Source organism: Moschus berezovskii, chromosome 18, assembly GCF_049115385.1.
Source record: "Moschus berezovskii isolate FMDL1 chromosome 18, NW_MosBer_1.0, whole genome shotgun sequence".
In the NCBI taxonomy this organism is placed as follows: Eukaryota; Metazoa; Chordata; class Mammalia; order Artiodactyla; family Moschidae; genus Moschus; species Moschus berezovskii.
The window spans coordinates 47,917,474-47,941,887 of NC_142477.1; positions in this window are offsets into that span (position 1 = coordinate 47,917,474).

The window sequence follows — 24,414 nt, forward strand, 5'->3', positions numbered from 1 at the left end:
AGACAACATCGACTGAAAAACAACAATTCTTCAAAGTATCAGGGTCATGAAAAACAAGAAAAGACTGAAGAAAATTACATTTGTCTAAGGAGATATTTGGACTGCAAGGAGATCCAACCAGTCCATTCTAAAGGAGATCAATCCTGGGTGTTCATTGGAAGGACTGATGCTAAAGCTGAAACTCCAATACTTTGGCCACCTCATGCGAAGAGTTGACTCATTGGAAAAGACTCTTATGCTGGGAGGGATTGGGGGCAGGAGGAGAAGGGTACGACAGAGGATGAGATGGCTGCATGGCATCACCGATTCGATGGACATGAGTTTGAGTGAACTCCGGGAATTGGTGACGGACAGCGAGGCCTGGAGTGCTGTGGTCTGTGGGGTCACAATGAGTCGGACACGACTGAGAGACTGAACTGAACTGAACTGAAGGAGACATGATGACTAAATACAATGTGGCATCTCAGAATCCTAGAATATGAAAAATACATGAACAGAAAACCTGGTGTAATCAAAATAAAGCCTGTATTTAATTAACAGTGCCATACCAATGTACAGTGCACCAAAACTAATTTCTCATTTTTAATAAATGTACCATAATTGTGTTAAATTTTAACATTAGGGAAATCTGGGTGAAAGGGATACAGCAACTCTGTCCACTATCTTTATAATTTTTCTGTAAATCTGAGATTACTTCAAAAGAAACTTTAAAGAAATAACTGGTGTTAAAATGGCACCCCACTCCAGTGTTCTTGCCTGGAGAATCCCAAGGACGGGGGAGCCTGGTGGGCTTCCATCTGTGGGGTCACACAGAGTCAGACATGACTGAAGTGACTTAGCAGCAGCAGCAGCAGCAGTAACAGCAGAACACAAATATTGGGAACATTAAGGGACTAAATTATGTGAGGAAATCAAACAAGACATACTTGCATGATTATTATACCAAAGCCAGTTTTGTACTACATAAATCACAGATTTACAGAGGGTTAGGGTCAGAAACACAAATACACACAATAAATGACCTAGATGACAAAACAAATTTCACCAAATTTCCAGAAAACTAACATTCTTTTGTGAACAGAGAAGAAAACTCATTCAATTCATTCAAACATTTCCTCCATAGTACTGCTCCCTCATAGCTTTCCTTGAAGTTTCTCTGACACCTATAGCACCTCAAGCAATAAAGAAAATTAAGGAGTGGAATGACTCATTCATTCACTCATTCATTCCACCTACTATTTATTGAGCTTCTATTACGTGCCAAGCATTATTCTGGAAGACTGAAATACACTGATGCTATTTAAAGAACTAGATAATCCATCCCTGATTATTCAAATAAGTAACCTGAGGTTTCAGAATTTAAACGACTTAATCAAGGTCACACTGTTAGTTAAAAACACAAACAGACTAGAAATTAGGCTCTTTAGTAATTTTCTTCTTATCCAAAGGATCATTCTGAGTAGTGGAAAAACCCTGGGAAAGGTACAAAAAATGTCTGTTTCTTTTCAGTTCAGTTCAGTCGCTCAGTCGTGTCCGACTCTTTGCGACCCCATGAATCACAGCACGCCAGGCCTCCCTGTCCATCACCAACTCCCAGAGTTCATTCAAACTCATGTCCATCGCGTCGGTGATGCCATCCAGCCATCTCATTCTCTGTCGTCCCCTTCTCCTCCCACCCCCAATCCTTCCCATGATTAGGAAAAAAATTGACTAAACATTAAGTGTGAAATGAGCTCATCATAAAGATACGTACAGAGCTCTAGTTTCTAGTAATCTTTATTCCAGGAATAGGAAATTCACACAGTTTAATCTTCGGAAAAGCTTTGTTAGATAAATCTCATAATTGTTCTACTTCTTTTTTTTCTTTAGAAGTGGAAAATCAGGCTTCAAAAGGTTAAATGCTTTTCTGAGTTCATTTAATGAGATAGTGACAAAGCTGAAAATAGAAGTCCCGGATTCCTTATGTTTGCCTTATTTCACCTCACATTATCTCACTGAATTAAATTCTATTTTTCTTTAGTAGTCTTACTGTCACAGTAAGGTGTTCTGTTTCACTGTAATGGATAGAAAATGGAGATCTCAACACAGCATTAGTATACTTAGGGAAACTCACAATGTGTATATCAAACTTTTCATTTAAAGAATAATTTCACTGACTTCCTCTCAATTTCTCTGAAACTGAGCTTCTTCACTTGTGAAAAGGATAAATAATACCTACCTTTGTAATTACTGTGTGGATTATTTATTATAACATATATGATGCGCTAGCATGATATCTATGTGTGTGTGTGTTAGTCGCTCAGTCGTGTCCGACTCTTTGCGACCCCATGGACTGTAGCCCACCAGGCTCCTTTGTCTGTGGGATTCTCCGGACAAGACTACTGGAGTGGGTTGCCATTTCCTTCTCCACATGATATCTATACATCCTATTAATAATTTGTTTTCCCTCTCTGTTCCTATCAATGTTAGCCCCACAAATCAAATTTAGAATGTAAGTTAACTGAGAAAGAGTTATGTGTATAGCTACAATATGAAGAAAGGGAAAATGAAATCTTTGGTAAATGAAGTTTTTTGGAAACATTTTGAATATCACATAAGTATAGATGCTGAGCCCCCATGAAACATAAAGTATCAAACAATCTGAATCTTTAATTTGATCTACTTAGGTCAAAATGTATTACCTGGGACACTATAAGTGGAATTTTGTAAACAAGTTAACCTAATATAAATATTTAAAAATTAATATCTGATAAACTGATCAGATGTTTCATTTACTAATTAGTTCACTAATTAGGACAAATTTTAGAATATCGATATAGTATATTAGAATATATTATTTCTTTTTTTAAATTTATTTATTTTCCTTCATTTTTTTTTATTGGAGGCTAATTATTTTACAATATTATATTGGTTGGTTTTGCATACACTGACATGAATCCGCCCCGGGTGTACGTGAGTTCCCCCTCCCGAACCCCCCTCCCACCTCCCTCCTCCCCTTATCCTCCCTCTGTGTCATCCCCGCATACCAGCCCCAAGCATCCTGTAACATGCATCGATCCTTAACTGGCGATTGGTTTCACATATGATAATATACATGTTTCAATGCCATTCTCCCAAACCATCCCACCCTCACCCTCTCCCACAGAGTCCCAAAGACTGTTTTATACATCTGTGTCTCTTTTGCTGTCTCATATACAGGGTTATCATTTGCATCTTTCTAAATTCCCTATATATGCATTAGTATATTGTATTGGTGTTTTTCTTTCTGACTTACTTCACTCTGTATAATAGGCTCTCATTTCATCCACCTCATTAGAACTGGTTCAAAAATGCTCAACATCCCTCATAATCAGAGAAATGCAAATCAAAACCACAATGAGATACCATTTCACACCAGTCAGAATGGCTGCTATCCAAAAGTCTACATGCAATAAATGCTGGAGAGGGTGTGGAGAGAAGGGAACCCTCTTACACTGTTGGTGGGAATGCAAACTAGTACAGCCACTATGGAAAACAGTGTGGAGATTCCTCAAAAAACTGGAAATAGAACTGCCATATGATCCAGCAATCACACTCCTGGGCGTACACACCGAGGAAACCAGAATTGAAAGAGACACATGTACTCCAATGTTCATTGCAGCACTGTTTATAATAGCCAGGACATGGAAGCAACCTAGATGTCCATCTGCAGACGAATGGATAAGAAAGCTTTGGTACATATACACAATGGAGTATTACTCAGCCATTAGATATATTATTTATGTTCAATAACATGGAACAAAGTATTTTAGAAACATTACAAATGTCTTAACTTCATACTTTTCTTATTATTCATCCAAGACTTCCATATGGTAGGTCTTATAAGCCTTTTTCTTAAGTAGGTTAAATCATCTCCCTTTCAACATTTAAACAATGAATTTACTTGGAAATTTTGTGTCATGGATAACAAAGAGAAAATTCAAATGATTTTTCATTATTTCCAAAATGTAATTTCTTAGTTTAGCTGTATTATTATTTTAAAACACATTTCCTTTGGGGGGGGGGGGAATGTGTGATGATTTTGAGTTAATCTAAAATTTCTGAAAAGGAAAAAACTCATCAAGCAACAAATAAAAATCATGTAGAAGGAATTTTTAAAAAATATTAGTGGGTGTGATGGGTAGCTTGTGATAGGATAGTTCAACATCTTATTGGTCACCATGGTGAAAGGTAAAAGATGCTAATCATCTTCCATAGCTTCACAATTCACCATTAAATTAGCTGGGTCCATATTTAGACACTCATATTTCCCTAATTTTAAAAAGTGCACCTGGAGCAGAATTTTTTCTCCAAAAGACAGAGCCAGCTGTAGAGAGAGAGACAATTAAGCTTGATTGGATGACTCAGCAATAAAAATAGGAAACTAGCTGCATGAGAAAAGATGAGCTACAAAGAACTAGATTGTCAGGAGAGGGCTCTTTGAAAGAAAGAATAAGGAAGTGAAAATAAGTCCATCAACACAAACAACTGGAGAGGTGAACTTTTCAGCTAATGGCAAACACATTCCTAAAATGGTAACAGAAGGCAAAGGAACGCTTTATTTGCAGTTAAATTGTGTATAAGGCTATACATTTCTCAATGGCCATTATGCTTTAATAAGCAGTTAATATAATACTAAATCAGGAGTCTAGCACTATCAAAGGTCGCCTAAGCCTTTCCACCATCAAGTGACACCACTGTGCTCCTTCCTGCCTCTTCCAGGAACAGGGGTCTGATCTTTTTGCCAGAAAAACAATCAGTTCCTCTGCCTCTTGCTAGCTCCTTCTCATCCCTCAAAAGTCCACTCCTTTCGTGATTACACTGACCCAGGGAAGGTCACTTTATCCTTCAGATTGGGTCAGTTTCCCCACATAAACTTTTTAGATGTTGCTTCCTTCACAATACACGTGCCAAGAATGTACATGTTTAACTTCAATATTTTTAACAGTAATCTCCTTTGCTACTTTAAGATCCATCAGAGGAGATCTTGTGTCTGTTTGCTTGACCACAGCATAACCTCAGTAGGAGCTCAGTGAATATTCACTGTTGAGTGAATGGATTCTGAATAGAAAATAATGAGGCAGAGATGCAACCCTGCCTGACAACTGATTAGTTCCATTATTCTAGACAAGTTCACTTTGCCTCTTTATGTCTTACTTTCCTCTAAGATTACATCCATTTATAAACCTCCAAGCTCTGAAAATAGGTTATATAATATCTTTTTCTTGAGTTAAATGCGAAATTTTCAAGAAACTTTCATCTTAACTACTATGATATTATTATCTATATTCATTTTCTGCCCATCCTCTGTTATTTCATTAGAACTCGGTAAAGTTAGCTTTTCTTTGTAAGTAGGAGAAACATCTCCTAGTGATGAAAATGAAGAATCCCATCCTCTTTAATTCAGAAGAGTGATGAGACAATTGAAATATTCATTCAACAAATAATATAAATCAACCTAGATCCTAAAAATTGCTCTAGGTGAAGAGGACAAAATAATAAGTAAAAAAACAAAGTCTCCTTTCTCCTAGAGCTTTCATTTTAGGGGAAGTGAGGTAAATAAATATATAATATAGGGAGTTGTGATAAGTTTTATGTAGAAAAATTAGATCAGGATGGATAAAGAACACAGCAGAAGACTGATGCTTTATATACAGTAGTCAAGGAAGAGCTCACTCATAATTTGACCTTCTACCCATAACTTAAGAGGAGACCTGAAAGAAGTAAAAACAAGAGACTTATCTGGTTAAAGAGCTTTCCAGATAGAGGAAAGAGCTGGTCCAAAAGCTATGAAGGACATTCTTGGCAAAGTTCTAGATATAGAAGGGGTACTGTGTGGCTAGAAGGATGTAAAAAGAGCCTTCCAATAAAAGATGAGATTACAGGGGGTAGTCAAGGAGTCAGACAATGTAGGAGGACCTTATGGGCCTCTTCCTGGGACTGAAAACCATTGCATTGTTTGGAGCTTTGAAGTGACATGGTTTGCTTAGGTTTTCAAAAGAAGGCACTGACAGCGATGTGAAAAATTAGCCCAAAGTATGCAAGGGTAGAAATAAAGAAAACATTTAGAAGGGAGGGACTGATGCTAAAGCTGAAACTCCAATACTTTGGCCACATCATGCGATGAGTTGACTCACTGGAAGACTCTGATGCTGGGAGGGATAGGGGGCGGGAGGAGAAGGGGACGACAGAGGATGAGATGGCTGGATGGCATCACCAACTCAGTGGACATGAGTTTGAGTGAACTCCGGGAGTTGGTGATGGACAGGGAGGCCTGGCATGCTGTGATTCATGGGGTCCCAAAGAGTCGGACACAACTGAGCGACTGAACTGAACTGAACTGAACAATAACTCCAGTGGGAGATGAGGATATCTTGAAACAGAATGGTAAAAGTGGAAATAGTTCAGAAATGGTCACATTCCAGATCTATTTTGAAAGAGACTCAGTGGATTGGATATGGATATGGTTAGCAAGAGGAGTCAAGTAAGCAGCTGGCTAGAGGGAGGGGAGTGGGGTGTGACCGAGGAGGATCAACATCCTCTCTCACTTGCAGGGCCCAAGAATAAGAAAAAAAAAAGAGAAAAATCACCACTTGCATGGCTACAGGAGAAACAGTGTCTTCAAGTGAAAACTAGGTTTCAGTTTGAGAAAACAAAAAGTGAACAGAGGAATTTTGTTGAAAGAGATAGATACCTGTGACCCAGTGGACAGTACCGGGGATGGGGTTGGAGAGGGTCGCAAGAGGAAGTTAGGGTAGTCCATGCATGGAACCATATGGGGTGGGAAAAATGTGGTAATCTGAGAATTCTTGCATTTATAGAGGCAAACTGGGATCCGGGATATACTGGCATTAGTCTGGATGATGTTTCAGGCAGACTGTGGTGATGAGGCTATGAGTCAGTCCTGGAGGAAGGAGGGCTCTTTCTGCTAGAAACCTGTCATGCTCTTAGATGATAAGGAAGTATTAACACAAAATCTGTTTTCTGAGTCCTCAGGTTCTGGGCTAAAATATCATCTTTGATTTTTCTCTCATGGAAATGCTTGATCTAATAGCATATACTACTGTCATGTGAGATGACAGATGCACTGTATTCAATATTTACAATGCTCCCCTGAGTTATCTATTATTCCTACTATGTAGATTGGGAAATGAAAACTTAGCAAAGTTACATACCTCAAAAGAAACAAAACAGAATTTTGACACAATCGTGTACATCAGCCACATGACATTGTTGTCATTTATTAATTTTATGATAATTGTGAAGGACTACTCATGTCAATTGCAAATAAACATCTAATAATGCTTCTTTGTTGAAAATAATTACATGACCGTCTAGACCAGCAGTTCTGAATATTGATGTGGAGATCATTTCAATATCAGCATCAGTAGTGATTGCTCTCATGAACTATCCTTCAACAATCACTACTGTGTTCTCCATGTACCAGGAACTACGGGGAATTCAACACTAACAGAGAAAGCTGAAGTTTATACTCTCAACCAACATCCTGGTGGAGACACACAGAGCAATAAGTCATGAACCACGTAAAACCATTCTTTTTTTTTTTTTTTGGCTGCACCAGGTCTTAGCTGCAGCACACAGGATCTTCGATTTTCGTTGCAGCACGCGGGATCCTTTTTAGTTGGGCATGTGGTATCTAACCAGGGATGGGACCTGGGGCCTCTGCATTGGGAGCATGGAGTCCTAGCCACTGGACCACCAGGGAAGTCCCAACAAAACCATTCTAAGTGCCAAGAAGCAAAGACCCACAATATTGTGAAGATGAATATAGAGGAATAACAACTTGAGCTATATGTGTTCACAAAATATCACTCTGAAAAGATAATGTTCAAGTTGTTTAGGAAGGCAGAGAATACAACCAATACAAAAATTCCTAATGAAGGATCCAGCTTCAAGAAGAAGTCTAATGAAGCCAGTGAACAGTCTGCAAAGGAGAGAGTAGAAAGAAAAGAAAGAAACTGAAGTCGCTCAGTCGTGTCCGACTCTTTGCAACCCGATGGACTATAGCCTACCATGCTCCTCCATCCATGGGATTTTCCAGGCAAGAATACTGGAGTGGGTCACCATTTCCTTCTCCAGAGGATCTTCCTGACCCAGGGATCAAACCCAGGTCTCCCGCACTGTAGACAGACGCTTTACCGTCTGAGCCTCCAGGGAAGTTTTTAAAGGAGAGAGTGATACAAGCTAATTTTGGAGAGAGAGGAAGGGGGTCAGATCATCCAAGGTCTTGGAGGTCATGGTAAGGCATATTCAGACTTTATTATAATAAAGTCACTGGAAGGTTTTAATCAGAGGACTCAGAGGAGTTACAAGATCCAATTTGGAAAAGAAAGTTAAAACAACCTATCAGAAAAGACATTACTATGTACACAATATATAAATATACGCTTATATATGCCATATGCCATGTATTCATATAACATATATATGTACATAAATGACAAGCAGGGTCTATCTATTTGCCTACACTTCTACTTCAAATAGATTTCTCAAAGTCAAATGCTTAAGAACTGATGCTAAATAAGATGACTGTGCCTTCAGGCAGGAGGAATACAATTCTGTATTCTGATTTCATTTTATTCTTCCTCTCTAAATGACAGGTTTCTTTTTGGTAACTGACACTGAAATGTAGAACCTACAAAATCAGCCATTTATTATTCCAAGTCACCAGAAGGAATGTCTTCTCTTACTAAGTTACACATGTGTCATTTCTTTCCCAGAATAATTGGGATATTATTGCATATGATAGTTTTCATCATGTGAAAAGGATGCATAAAGTTGTCTCTCATCCACTTGATGATTCACTTTAGACTGAGCCATCACTCCAAAGCCTCCTCTGTAGACCAGGAGGAGCCATGGTGATTACTTTCACTGACCTGGGGAAGCAAGAATTTTTGTCAACTATTCATCATGGCTTTTTATATTTCTAGTGTAATGAGAAACTGTAATACTAGTAGATTGTATTTTTTTAAGTCACTTATTGTCAAAATAAAAACTAACATGACTACTTTTTACCATACACATGCTCTGAGAAAAAATAGATTGTCTATGAAATAAAATATAGAACCACCAGTTTTAGGGTGCACAGTCAAGACAGATATAGTCTTTCATGTGTACTTTTATCTATGAATATAATGTGTAACTTTAGGTAAAATGGACATGACAGAAAAATTACATTTACTTTGAGTGGCAAAGAAGATATTATAATTTCCTGATTTCCATTTTCCAAGAGTATGTGTACAGATTAAGGTCATAACATAAGGCCAAATGTAATATTACCTGAAAGTATTATCATTCCTTGGTTTTATAAACCATTTATAGCCAAAGTATTCTCAGTTTATTTGTGAAATTTTAAATGCCTTTATCTAAGTATATCACACTTTATTTATAGAACCTATAAAAGTACTGAGGAAAAAAGAATAACACATAGGTTGTCACATTACAATAGAGAATGGGCAAAGTGCCAAATTCTTGGACACTTCAGTCAATAAGAAGTACTAGAACCCTGTTGGCATAAATATGCAATAAAATGCCAGACAACTTGTGTTTTCAAGCTTAATTTTTTACTTGACTTGATGAAATAAAAGTTGACCCTATACTGTTAATATAGGGACTGAACTTGAACTTGTTAAATAAACAACGACAAAAACTGAACAGGTTAGTGTCTTCCTAACATAAGTGACTATTTTATATATGGCACACATGTGCCTGCAGACCACTGAAAGCTCACACTGGAATAACAGAGGCCATGGCACTACTTACTGAGAATATTTGTTACTGTGCTGTGTGTTTTGCTTAGTCACTCAGTCATGTCTGACTTTTGGAGACCCCATGGACTGTAGCCTGCCAGACTCCTCTGTCCATGGGGATTCTCTAGGCAAGAATACTGGAGTAGGCTGCCATGCCCTCCTCCAGAGACTCTTTCCAACCCAGTGATTGAACCCAGGTCTCCCAGATTGTGGGTGGATTCTTTACTGTCTGAGTCATCAGGGAAGCCCAAGAAAACTAGAGTGGGTAGCCTATCCCCTCTCCAGGGGATCTTATCAACCCAGGAATTGAATCGGAGTCTTCCGCACTGCAGGTGGATTCTTTATCAGCTCAGCTACTAGGGAAGCCCTATTTGTTACTACTAGTGTTATTTTCTGCACTATGAACCCTTTCACATGCTCTCAAGAAATCGCCTACTTTGAAAAAAGTCACATAAGGGAAAGCAAAATCTTTTTAAGCTATAGAAAAGTCACAAAAGTTTTTTCTGTATTTTTGTAAACATATTTGGTGCATCAGTTCAGTTCAGTTGCTCAGTCATGTCTGACTCTTAGCGACCCCAGGAACCACAACACGAAACGCCTTCCTGTCCATCACCAACTCCCAGAGTTCACTCAAACTCATGTCCATCGAGTTGGTGATGCCATCCAGCCACCTCATTCTCTGTCGTCCCCGTCTCCTCCTACCCCCAATCGCTCCCAGCATCAGAGTCTTTTCCAGTGAGTCAACTCGTCGCATGAGGTGGCCAAAGTATTGGAGTTTCAGCTTTAGCATAAGTCCTTCCAATGAAATGTGTTAATATGCAAGCAATAGATGTTTACTAGTAAGAAGACCGTTTTCTTGCTACCCCTCCTCCAATTAAATACATTTTGAATACAGCCATAAAGAATACTAGTTTGAAAAATCTTCAAATTATTTGCTTTCACAAATCATAGCAGGGTACATCTGAGGAGTTGGGAGGAGAAGATGAGGGTCAGGGAATTCCAGGCCTAAAAAAGATATTCAGTGTCACCCAATTTAACCTCTTCTTTCCAGAGGGGAAATAACCAAAACCAAAAGGATGCTAAGAATATGTTCCAATCTAAAGACAGTCTCACTAATTTAATCATAAAAATCACTAAAGATTAAAGAAACTAAAAGCATTAAAAGTATGATATTTATTGGATAAACATAATCATGGTGGAACCATTGTTACTAAAATGCATATTTGAACTTTTTAAGATCACTTAATGTTCACAATATTACTTATATTATCTGACAGAGGATGAGATGGTTGGATGGTATCACCAACACAATGGACATGGGTTTGGGTGGACTCGGAGTTGGTGATGGGCAGGGAGGCCTGGCGTGCTGCAGTTCATGGGGTTGCAAAGAGTTGGACACGACTGAGCAACTGAACTGAACTGACCATTTTTACTTTTGTTATGCTATAAACTATACTATATCAGAAAAAGCACTCTATATGTCATAGTACATGTACAAAATTGAGAGCTTAAAGATGGAGCATTGATGCATGCTAAAATATTTGGAGGAAGAAGACTGAAAAACTGTGGCTTGCAGTTTCCTTCGAAATATATCAAAAGAAATAAATGGTATATGAATAAAAGAATAAATATGTGGCACAGAAAATATACTAAGATGTTAAAGAATCTGGGCAGTGAATATTGTTAGTATTCACTGTGAAACTCTTTCAAAGTATGTACCTTTGAAAATGTCCATAATACTTTGTTAGGAAAAGTTTAATGCTTAAGAAGATCTGCTATTCTAGAAGAAAGTAACCAAACCAATTGTTAATGGATAAATCTATAATAATTGCAGGGATGAAGTCTCATATACTTTAACTTTTCAGATGAGTTCATCATTTGTTTTTCTACATAGGGGCACAAAATGTGTATGCACATGTCCACCTATATCCATAAAAACATTCTGTTAATGATGGAAGAAGGATGACTCTTTGCAAGCTTATGGACCATAGCCCACCAAGCTCCTCTGTCCATGGGACTCTCCAGGCAAGAGTACTGATGGGAAAGAACCTATCTGCCAATGCAGGAAACTTAAGAGACACAGGTTCCATCCCTGGGTCAGGAAAATCCCCTGAAAAAGGAAACAGCAACCCACTCCAGTACTCTTGCCTGGAGAATCCCATGGACAGAGGAGCTTGGCAGGCTATGGTCCATAGGGTCGCAGTCAGATATGACTGAAGCGACTTAGGACACACACATATCATACCCATCTCTGAAATCAAAAATGTCTCTATAAAATATGATTTTTTTCAATTCTGAAACAAAGCATATCATCCTGTTTTTTACCCAAATGGAATAACAGGGACCAGGTTCCCTTCCTGCTGTAGCCAACTACAAAACCTGACAAACTATGAGAAATGATGCTTTTCAGATACTGGATCACAGGCAATGCAGAATAACTCCTGGAAGAGGCAAGCAGCAGTTCCCTGCCTAGAGTGAGTTCTAGGGGAGAGTACAGATAAAAGAAACCAAGATAGAGCTTAGTGGAGTTGAGAGACAATAGAGATAGGAAGGCCATGGTAGCTAGAACTTATGAGTCAAAACACCGGAGACAAGGGGGATGTGCAGAGCAAGAGCACCAAGATCTGCAGAAGGACCCTTCAGTGAGTCTTTGAGCACAGAGCATGCATGTGAAGTCACAACTAAAACCAAGACATTTTATCAAAAAAGGGTAGAGGAAGCAGAAACTACATGAAGAGATAATGGCCAGCATTTTTACAAATTTATGAAAACTGTAAACACACAGATCAAAGGCACTCAACAAATATCAAGCAGAAGAAACATGAGGAAAATCAGATTAAATCACTTAAAAGTCAAATTGTTGAAAAACAATGCTAAAGAGAAAATCTTAAAACCAGCCAGAGGAAAAAGTCTTATTACATACAGTAGAACAGAGAAAAAAGTGACATCAGACTTCTCATCAGATACAATGTATGCAGGAAAAGAAATAAACTAATATCTTCATAGTACTAAGAGGAAACAAAAATCTCCTTAGACACCTTTATGCAGAAGAAATACTTTTCAAAAATCAAGAGGAATAATGACTGTCAGGCATATGAAAGTTAAGAAAATTCATCCATGGTAGACGAACACTACAAGAAATGTTTAAGGAAGTTCTGCAGAGAGAAGGAAAATGATACCAGATGGAAATTTGGATCTACACAAGGAAATGGCGACCGAAATCATAAAAAAAACCTTCTTAAATTCATTTTTAAAATATCTTGAAATGCAATTATCTGTTTAGAACAAAAATATTTGGGCATTTATAACAAACATAGAGATAAATTATATGACAAAAACAGCACAAAGGCCAGCAAGGAGACAATAAAAATATACTGTTTTAAATTTCTCAGGCCAAATGTAAAAATGTATAATATTTTGTGAATGTAGATTGTGATAATGTAAAGATGCATACTGTCAACCTCAGAACAAGTTTTGGGAAAAATGCTGAAGTATAGTTACTGATTCTAATGGAGGGAATGGCAACCCACTCCAGGATTCTTTCCTGGAAAACTCCCTGGACAGAGGAACCTGGTAGGCTACAGTTCACGGGGTCTCAAAGAGTCGGACAAGACTGAACAACTAACATTAACACACAATAGTTACTAATTCAGTAGCTGAGATCAGAGTCATACAAAATAATAAATATAAAAAGGGGAGAGAATTGGGGAAAATAAACACATATGGGATAAATAGAAAACAAATATCAAGGTAGTATACTTAAACTCAATTATAGGATTTACATTACATGTAAATTGTTTAAATTAAATGTTAGAGATTGTCAGATGTGAAAATAAAAAGAAAAACCAAGATTCAAAATTGCACACAAAACATTCACTTTAAAATGAAAACAGATAAAAATAAATCATGGAAAAATATATACCATACAAATATTAATCATATAAAGATGGAATGGCTACATTAATGTCAAAGTATATATCAGAGATTAAAAGGGTCATTTTATGGTGCTTAAGAGAGTAATTCATCAAGAGTACATAACAATCCTCCTATATACATCTGGAAGTTCTCCAGATCAAATAGTGCTAAAGCCTAGCTTGAAGGATTTTGAGTATAACCTGGCTAGCATTTGAAATGAGCACAATTGTACAGTATTTGGAACTTTTTTTGGCATTTCTTTTCTTTGGGATTGGAATGAAAACTGACCTTTTCAAGTCTTGTGGCCACTGTTGAGTTTTCCAAATTTGCTGACATACTGAGTGCAGCACTTTAACAGCATTATCTTTTAGGATTTGAAACAGTTCAGCTGGAATCCCATCACCTCCACTAGTTTTGTTCGTAGTAATGCTTCCTAATGCTCACTTGACTTCACACTCCAGGATGTCTGACTGTAGGTGAGTGACCACACAACATGTTTTCTCCATAATGGCATTATTCACTACCTAAAAGGTTGTTTATCTAAGAGCAGAGATATTGTTGAAAGAAAAACATTGGATGATCAAGTAGACTCACAATTTTATTTTTAATATAATAGATCCAAGTTTATATGCAAGTTAGCCATAGGCCAATTTAGTGATCCATTCCAGACAACTCTGTCTCTATCTCTCAGCTATTCCAACTCCTTAAGTAATACTAATATGCAAATAGCTCCAGCTCATTGCCTCCCATGTGCATAGTAAGATTGCTCTTCTTGATTTCTGGTGGCTAGGTGAGGTCATGTGACAGATTTTGGCCAAAGAGTCATAGAAAGTAATATATATATATATATATCACTTTGAGGCAGATCATTGAATTGTCCACTAAGACCCTATGAGAAGCTCCTAAGGTATCTTGGGCCAAGTGATAACATCTCAACATTTAAAAAACAAAAACAAAATTTTGTCTCCATAAAACCATCAGAGACCACACACTGGGGAATACTGGATATGATTTCTAAAATCACAGAGAATGAGGGAAACACTTCTAAAGAAAGTCTCTCCCAAATCTGAGGACATCTTGATTGTTTTTTGCTAATGATAACATGCTTGCATGACTGAACTGTAAGAAGATTTTTATGTTTCTTTCCTTTAAGAAACTGTTAGCAGCATAATTTGGGAGAAAATGTTTATAAATAGCTGTGAAATTTTATCACATTTAAATTGTATTTTTAACCTGAAGCCTTTCCTCTCCACATCAAATGAAATAACTGAATAAAATAAATTATCATCTGAAGATCCATATGGAGTAAAAAAAAGTTAATTTTGATATGTTTGGTCTTTCAAATTAACATTTTCTGGTTAGGAGTCTCGTGCAAAAGCATCCATACTATAGAAAAGAGATTAAGAGAGTAAATGAGCGAGAAACTAGGTTCCTTCTGTTAAATTCTCTCACTAATTGCTGAGTTTATAATGCTCTGTATGAAATTTAAGTATAATGTTCTTTCTGCTTCCTAAAAAGTTCTCTACGTTTATAAATCTTTCATAAATGTGTATGGTTTGAATGTTATGAAAATGCTTCATAGTCCAGTAGTGGGAAGTAATTTTGCAATCTCAACACAGTATTGATATTATTTTATTAATAAATAAAATTGCTTTTACTGCTTGTAAAACTCAACAAATTTTACACTTTAGTGAAGCATGGAATTTTACAGCTTTATTTCCACTTATTAATCAAAGGAGGATAAATATCTAACTCAGACACCAACACTCCCCACTCCTGCTCCTTTAGCAGACTTAGTGAATTGACTGTGGAGTTCTTTGTGCCCAAGATGTAGTCTTACAATTATACTCAGAATATCCCATTCAACAATTTCTAATAGATATCTGTTACAACTGTTTATTTCCTTTTCTAATTCTTCTACTAGATTACAAAATCTTGTTTAGCAAAAGTCATTGATTATCCATCTTTGTATTCCCCTATATAGTACAGTACTCAGCATCTGGTTGGTAGCCAACTGATTTATATTACATACTACATCTGATAATAATATAAAGATATGAAGTGCGCAAATGAAGAATCAGCAAAGCATTTAATTACGTAGTCTCTTATTTTTTTGTTAGAATGGTTAGTATGTGATTACACTCACAATGTTTAACTGGAGGTACAGAGTCATACATTTAAGAAATGTGCTACTAAATAGAATTCTTTCAAAAGCAGTAGAATTTTTCTAGGACATGTGCTAACTAGAAATCTTTTCATCTGAAACCACAGAGTCATCTTCTAATTTCAAGACACAGGAGATTTTTGGAACATCAGAAATAACAATTCAGCTAAATGGAAAGCGGGATGGATGATTTAGTTGGTAAAATTCCCAGCAATAAGACTTGGAAACATTAACACATTTATCTCCGACATTAGGCAAAAACTGGTAGTTTGGCAACAAGGAAAGACTTCAGCAAAACTGTGTTTTTTTTTTCCAATCACTTTCTGTTGTCTTTCTCCCCTGCAGCCCAGCTAAACTTCTCACACGAGGCAGAACCCCTCTCATGCAAATGCACCAAGTTGCAAAACTCATATTCATACACATATTTTTTCTGTTTAAGAATTACTCAACTACTTGAGAATTTTTCTCACTACCTGACAACCAAGAGCCTACTAAAATATTACCTGGTAATGGCTTAAACTATATTTGAAGTTCTATAAAATATTCTTGAAGGAACAAAAATGAATCATTCCCCAATGGTTAAATTTTAGTCATTAATGTCACAATTCCCAAAATATGTCTGGAAACAGAAAACCAGTCACTTACAAGTTGCAGAGTTCACTACATATAACATGGCTTTGCATGTCACAGTAATAAATACACATATAATTTTTGAATCCATTCATGTTTTAGTATTATTCTAAAATATACATTATAAATCTATTGACAGAAGTTCTTCAATAACTCTTTTCTAACAAATTACAGGGGAACCTGGCATTCTGCAGTCCATAGGATTGCAGAGTCAGACATGACTTAGTGACTGCACAACAACTGATTATTGTCATTAGAAAATTATTCTGCTTCTACAACAAACATGCCAGGGAGTAGGGGAGAGGTGATCCTCCACCAGATTAAGGACTATCTAAGTTTGTATTCCATATTGAATAAAAATGGAGAAGCATTTTTAATTGCACAGTATTATTAAAATCTGTGAACTTGAATGCTTGTGATTCAGTGCCAATCAGTTGGAAGGAATTGCTCTGAACATTTATCCATATCATGAGATTAATATTTTCACACAATGGAGAACTGCTTCCCAGACTAAAAAGAGTGTTCAGTTCAGTTCAGTCGCTCAGTCATGTCCGAGCATAGCCTCCACAAAATTAGTTGATTCCCCAAACACTTCGATTAGATATTATTAGGGAGTTAACAACTCTTGGAGTCTCAGTCTATCTATATTAGATTCTACACACTATCACAATCCAAATACCCCCTTACACTCTGGTATGATGTCAAATATTGAGGAAGATAGGAATTTCTTTCTTTTTTTTAAAGAGTCTGTGAAAACAAATAGTAAAATAATTTGATTGTCTCAATCCATTCTAAAGGAGATCAATCCTGGGTGTTCATTGAAAGGACTGATGCTGAAGCTGAAACTCCAATACTTTGGCCACCTCATGCAACGAGTTGACTCACTGGAAAAGACTGATGCTAGGAGGGATTGGGGGCGGGAGCAGAAGGGGACGACAGAGAATGAGATGGCTGGATGGCATCACCGACTCGATGGACATGAGTTTGAGTGAACTCTGGGAGTTGGTGATGGACAGGGAGGCCTGGTGTGCTGTGATTCATGGGGTCGCAAAGAGTCGGATATGACTGAGCGACTGAACTGACTGAACTGAACTGAATTATATAGTACATTACTATTCTCTTTACACTTTCAGTTTTAGAGTTTACAAAGCATTTTCACATGAATTTTCTTTTTGATTATTAAAACAACCATATGACCTAAGTAGAAGCTGTCATCCTCATTTTTTTCCCATGATATAAAAGTGTCTAGAAATAACTTGTGCAAGGTAATCTTGATTTTCATTTCAATTCAGCTGTATTTCTTTTGTTTCATACTTTTACCCAGCTCATATCCCACACCAGTAACAATGAAAAAGGCAGCACATTGAAATAATCAGCATATTATTGCAAATATTCCCATTAATGACCAACCTTGATGATGGTGATGTGAAGTTGCTCAGTTGTGTCCGACTCTTTGCTACCCCGTGGACTGTAGCCTACCAGGCTCCTCCACCCATGGGATTTTCCAGGCAAAAATACTGGAGTGGGTTGCCACTTCCTTCTCCAGGGGATCTTCCCAACCCAGGAATAGAACCCAGGTCTCCCGCATTGCAGGCAGACGCTTTACTGTCTGAGCTACCAGGGAAGCATCACCAACCTTAATGGAAACCATTTTGATTCCACCACTCCTGACAGATAAGATTATCTCAAAATAGCTAGTATTTTCTTCCTTCACAACTGCTTTAAATAATACAAATCCTGGGACTAGTTTCTAGAATCCTTACTTAATGTCTACTTTCACTTTAAGACGTAATAAGAAAAAGATTTTGTCTTTTTTTTTTAATATGGCCTAAATGGCAGACTTAACTCAAAATAGCCACCAGAATTACATAACCAACCAAATGTATTTCCCTTTCACACTAAGACATGACTTCTCTAACACAAAATCTAAAGTGCATACATCAGCAAGATAGAAAGAAAAGTCAAAGTAGGTCTTGCTCATCCATTGCTCAGTACAATTCAAGGGCTCTAATTTTATTTACTCTGGAGTTTTCATAACACAGTAATAATACCTTATAAAGCTGACTTTCTGTGACAGTTTCTCATATATTTCAATACTATCGTTTGTCCAGTGAACTCTGAATCAACTACTACTTTTGACATAATGTGAGCATAACTTTGTTTTCTAAAATATTTCAAATTAATAAAAAAACACTTTGACGTTGTATCTGACTAAAGTAAAAGACTGACTTGTCAGAAACTGACAATAAAAAGCACATGTTTTCCGTCTGTGAGTAGATAATTACATTTAACATTCCCTTTAGAGATCAGCTGAATTTCACCTCATTATTTGTAACAACAAAATATTCTCAGGTTTCACTGTACCATTTTCCAATTATGTCATGTCTCTTCACATCTCCCCTTTTGTAGATATGTGCATCACAGAATATAAGGCTAAGCAAAGTGACCTGTTCAGCTAAGATCATTACCCAGATAATTAAAGTAACACAATCTACAGCAAGGTGTTTTTATGAAACACTCTGGCAGTTGAACTAGAATTCAAGTTTAAAACAGAATCACATTACAAATTTTGGATCCACTACTCAGGAAACAACCGCATCCCAGTTTACACTCTAACAGCACCCAGATGAGTCTAAAATATCAGTAGAAGTAATACATGCTGTGTCGACATACCCAATGAAAGAAAACTGAGACAGTTCTCCAGAAATTCTGGAGAAATGAAAGGCTGAATGTGCTTTGTCCTAAATTAGCCTGATTCATTTACTGCTGCAAATTTTTACTAGGTATATATTGGAAAGAAATAATGCATAATAGTATTTATAGTGCTTCCAGTACTTGGAAAAGCAGTAAGCACACTACTGAACTCTCTGTTGAAATTTTACTTATTTTAAACTAGTGGGGACTTTTATGATGACAATAATGCACATTTCTATAAGCCTTAGAGTCTCTAAGTATGTTCAACAGTAACATATCATTTGAACCTCAAAGCCCTTCTGAGAGACTGAGCAGAAAATCATTATTATCCCCATAAATGATGAGCTAGATTGAATTCATCCACAATTTCTCAGTTCTCTTGGAATATTTCCCAGGCCTATCCCATTTGGAAGGACATATACTTTCAAGCTGGGTTTTCAAAATGGCCAATTTTATCAGGATGCCTTATTTAATTTAGAGCTTCTCCTCTACCTCTATCACACTCTCATAGCACATCTTCGGTTTTGTTTTTCTTCCATACTATAAAAATCTCCGATTTTAGATTGAAGACACTCTACTGTTTTTCTTATGTTTGTGTACATTTGCTGAATTGAAATTCCCTTGAGGTCATAATTTAACTCATTTAGTAAGGACTCTTGTGCCCCATTATTTTCCAGACATGAAGCCAGCAGCTAAAAACACATGAAGTCTATGGTTTCTGCCCTTCTGGAGTTTAATATATAGTTGGGAAGGCAAAGTTTAAGAGAAATTACAAAGGTGAAGAATGTTACAAAGCAAAAAGCATGGGGGTACGCCAGCAAATTACAGATGGAACTAACACTGCCTGAGAGATTCACTAATTCCACCCTAAGGTATCTTGAGTTAAAGCCAAAGTCAAAGGAATAAAGTATGATGGATGAATTGGGGTTGGCCAAGGGCACAAAGTTCTAGAAAAAGTGAACAACACTTGCAAAGGCCTTAAAAAAGCATATATAACAAACATAAATATGCTCAGACTAGTTAAAAATTAATGAGAAACTAGTTTTCCAGCTGATGTGGGGAAGACTCAGATTTCAAAGGACCTTGAATTATGGAATGTGTCCTTATGATAATGAAATATCATAGAAATATTTTCAGCATGTGGAAGATATGGTAAAATTTGCTCTTCAAAAATATCACTTTTGAGGCCCCTGGAGGACAAGCAAGAGAGAATTTTTAAACCTAGTAATGACTCTACTATGAAAATGCAAATAAGAAATGACTGATGTTGGCTTGGACTAGGATGGTGACAGAGAGGACTGAGTGAAGGAATATTAGAATTCAGACCACATGCCAAGAAGCAGAACCAGTAGACCTTGGTTACTGTTAACTATGGAGACTGAAAACAGAGAAGTCAAGGATACCTCTTGGATTTTTGAATTGAGTAACAAGAAAGGAGAGAAGGAGGAGACCTGAAGCAGAAATGGACAAACTGAGTTTGAGGAGCTCATGAGATATTTTTACAGCAATGTCATGTAAATTTTGAAGCTTCAGTTCAGTTCAGTTCAGTCACTCAGTCGTGTCCGACTCTTTGCGACCCCATGGAAGTTTGGGTTACAAGTCTAGTTATCAACGTATAGCAATAGGAGCATATAAACAAATGCAAAACGGGAACACAGATTGGGCAATGATGGGGTAGTAAGAAATTCTGATATTTTAATCTTAAAAATAGGACCCTGGACATTTCAAAATTGACCTTATATTTTAGCATTAAACTGATATTTCCATATCAAAAGCATCAGTATTTTACATTTTAGCTTCAGGGTTCTAGCCAAAAAGCATTCATAAAAGTATATATCTCACCCCTAACACACACATTTACATACACCAACACATACTTCGTCAACTTCTTTTTAATTGTCTAGACTTAATAATACTGCCTATCCAAACAGTACTTTAGAACTCCAGAGGATCTGCTAAAATATCCTCTTAAAAAATATATGGTAATGTTGAAAACAATTCTCTTGAAATAAAGAATTATTTTTAGAGAACAAACAAACTCTTTAACCTGAGGAGAAAGTATAAATGCAGAGAAATCATCTTTACATATGTGAATATCCACTGCCATGCATTTTATCTAAACATAGATAGACAAGCAATTAGGTGATTCTAAAAGAGTATAAATGAATAATTTCAAGAGAAGACAGTTTTGGTATTTCCAAATATAGAACCCTGAAGTAAAACAACCAGTAGAGGACACCTAGTGGTCTTCAGCAGAATCAATATCTGCCTGCAAAAAATATTTGGCAACTTACACGAACACAATATTTTTGTGAGTTGATGCACTAATCTGAGAAAGATGACATAATGAATCTCATATTTATAAATATTATAGGCATATATCAATTTAAATATTTCAAATAATTTCCATGTATCTCATTTCCTAAGATGAAAATATTAGAATTTAAGGTTGTAGGCATAAGTAAATCACTTTGAGTATTTCTTACCTAATAGAAAATAGAAGGTACAATTTGAATAAACATCCATAAGTGCTAATTTTGAGCATAAGACCCATTTTACACCACCATGTTTCTGGTGGTATGAAATAAAAATCTCAAGTATAATTGTATCAATAATAAAATTGTATAAACATACTAATATATTATTATATCAATGATTATTAACTATATCAAATATTAATACTTATAGAACACTACAACTCATATAAGTTCTTTTAATATTTTATTTGATATAAATATTTCAATGGCAAGAATACTTGGCAAAGATAAACCTCGTTTTAACTATCTAAAAAGCATCCTGCCTGATTCTGGCTATATATAAAAAATGCAACTGTGTGATAAATCTCTCTCTTAACTGATATTATTAGTTCTATCCTCAGTTGTCTCCAATCCTCTTCACTCTGCAGCATTTTCAAATGCAAACTCCCTGCCTCTAAAGCTTCAGTGACACCTTACTGGTTGAGTCAGTCCTCAGCACAAATTCCTGCCTATACCTCCAAACTCACTGCCTTTGCAACCCAGATTCTGGAGATGCAGAACTGTGCTGACTGCTTGGGCTTCATGTCTCCCTGACTGAGCTCCTCTGCCCCATGTTTCTCATCTTGGTAATGCAGGCTCCAGCTTCAAAACTCAGTTTTGAGTATCCCTGAAGCTTTCTTCTGCGAAAAAATAAACTGTATCACTCACTCCCTCTTTTATGCCATCACTACTTACCACACCATCTGTGATTATTTTCTCACAGGTTTCTTTTTCCTACAAAGCTGGGGTAAGATTTGTATTCTCATGTGTAGCATCTGCATATAGAAGCACTCAGTGTATGCTTGGGAGGGAAGAATTAATTTTCCTTTGCAATTATTTAATGGATCTAGACCATGGAGGACTGCCATGTGTTCAGCGGATAGGTATGCCTGGACAATAGATTGTGTTTATAACTCTGGACTACGATACAAGGAGATTCAAGGGCAAAAGTTGACACTGATGTTCCCTACAGACGTTTATGCCTAGATAAAGAAAAGAAATGCATATGGGAGAATTCACTACCAGACTATGAGCATGAACAAATGCAAGCAGAGATAGTAGAACTGTTCAAAGTAAAAGTACTGACCATTATAGCTTAGTCTCTCAATGTAGAATATTTTCAGAGGTGTTTGAGTATTAAATGAATAATGAATAATACTTCGGAAAAGAAAGCCTTTGAAACCCGAGCTGTGACACATGCAAAATTAGCAGATACAGGAAAAAAAAAAATCCTTTCTCTGCCAGAAGCATTATAAAACTAAAAATCAAACAGAAAAGAACTGTTTGGTGCAAATAAGAAGTGACAGTGGTGAGATGAGGAAATGGTTTGCTGAGAGCCTTGAAGGCAAGCAAAGAAACACAGATCTGACACCACAAACAGGGAGCCTCCCTAGATTCTAGCAGAGGGAAGGCTTATCAAAACAATGGTGTTTGCTTATGGCAAGTCTTAGAATTCTATGTGCTTTCTAAAAAATGGAAGTAGTTATAATATGCATGGTATAATTATAAATAGGCAATTTATAACAAGAGTTAGTTTCTAATCTACACCAATTAGAATGCTAAAATTAACGAAAGACAGAAACTGCAGTCTGTATTAGCTCCCTGTGGAATACATTTCCTTATTAATGCCTTGTTGTTAAACATAATTTGTATACATATCTGCCTCTAAGCCAACATAAAAATCTAATACTGATTGCTATAAGAGCATTGCAATATTCCAGACACATTATTCATCTGAAATTTCTGTAGACATACATGAAAATCAGAACCACAGCCCTCTTTCTTGCCTCAAAATAGGCATGTAGATTGTGATAGGTCTAAAATCTACACCCAAATGGTTGAGAGGATAGTAAGTGAGGAATAAAAAATAAAATATTATAGGTATGTATTCCAAAACCATAGTTATTACAGGAGTTTCATGTGTTTACCATACCTGTATTATACTGCCCATGAAGAATTTCTACTTTCTATGACATTGACTCCTACAAACAGATAACCATTGCAGACTAATATTTCTCTTTTCAATTATTGTTTCCAAAATATCTAATCATTTCAAGGATCATCTGCCTTTGATAAAACAACAGGGATCAGCAGCTGTAACATTCAAGATTCCTGGAACTCTTCACCTTTACTAACCAAATAATCTCCTATTTACTAAGCTCTTAATCTAGCCTTTATCTCTTCAGTGGCTGGTGAATGTCAAAATTGTTAATAACATTCCATTTAATTTCTAAGGATTTCCTCACCATATGTCTCTTTTAGGAGGATCACAGAGAATGGGATCTTTCTGTGATAGGTTGCAAACCAGCACTCTGGACTGGGTCACGAACTTCACTTGAAATACAACAATAACAACAATGCTGAATTAAAAGGATGCTTTTTTTAAGTCAAAATACAAAACTGAGAGAGATTCCATTTTCTGGAGATTATAGGAAAAGGAATTTTCTGACCTGATTTATCTAAACAATCACCCCAGATCTTCACTTCACATGGCCATACATATAAAGTTTCAGTACAGTGTCAGAGAGCTTTAATTTTGCATCCTAAAGCTGTTGATCTTATCATTGCTTCTGGAAGACAACTCCCCATGCTCCCTAACACCATGTTTCATAAATTAGTTGGCCAAATCAGCTCTTTCCTTCAATATTATCCACTATGTTTAATTTTAGCAGGCTAGTAACATAAGGGCTAAAATTTGACATTTCTC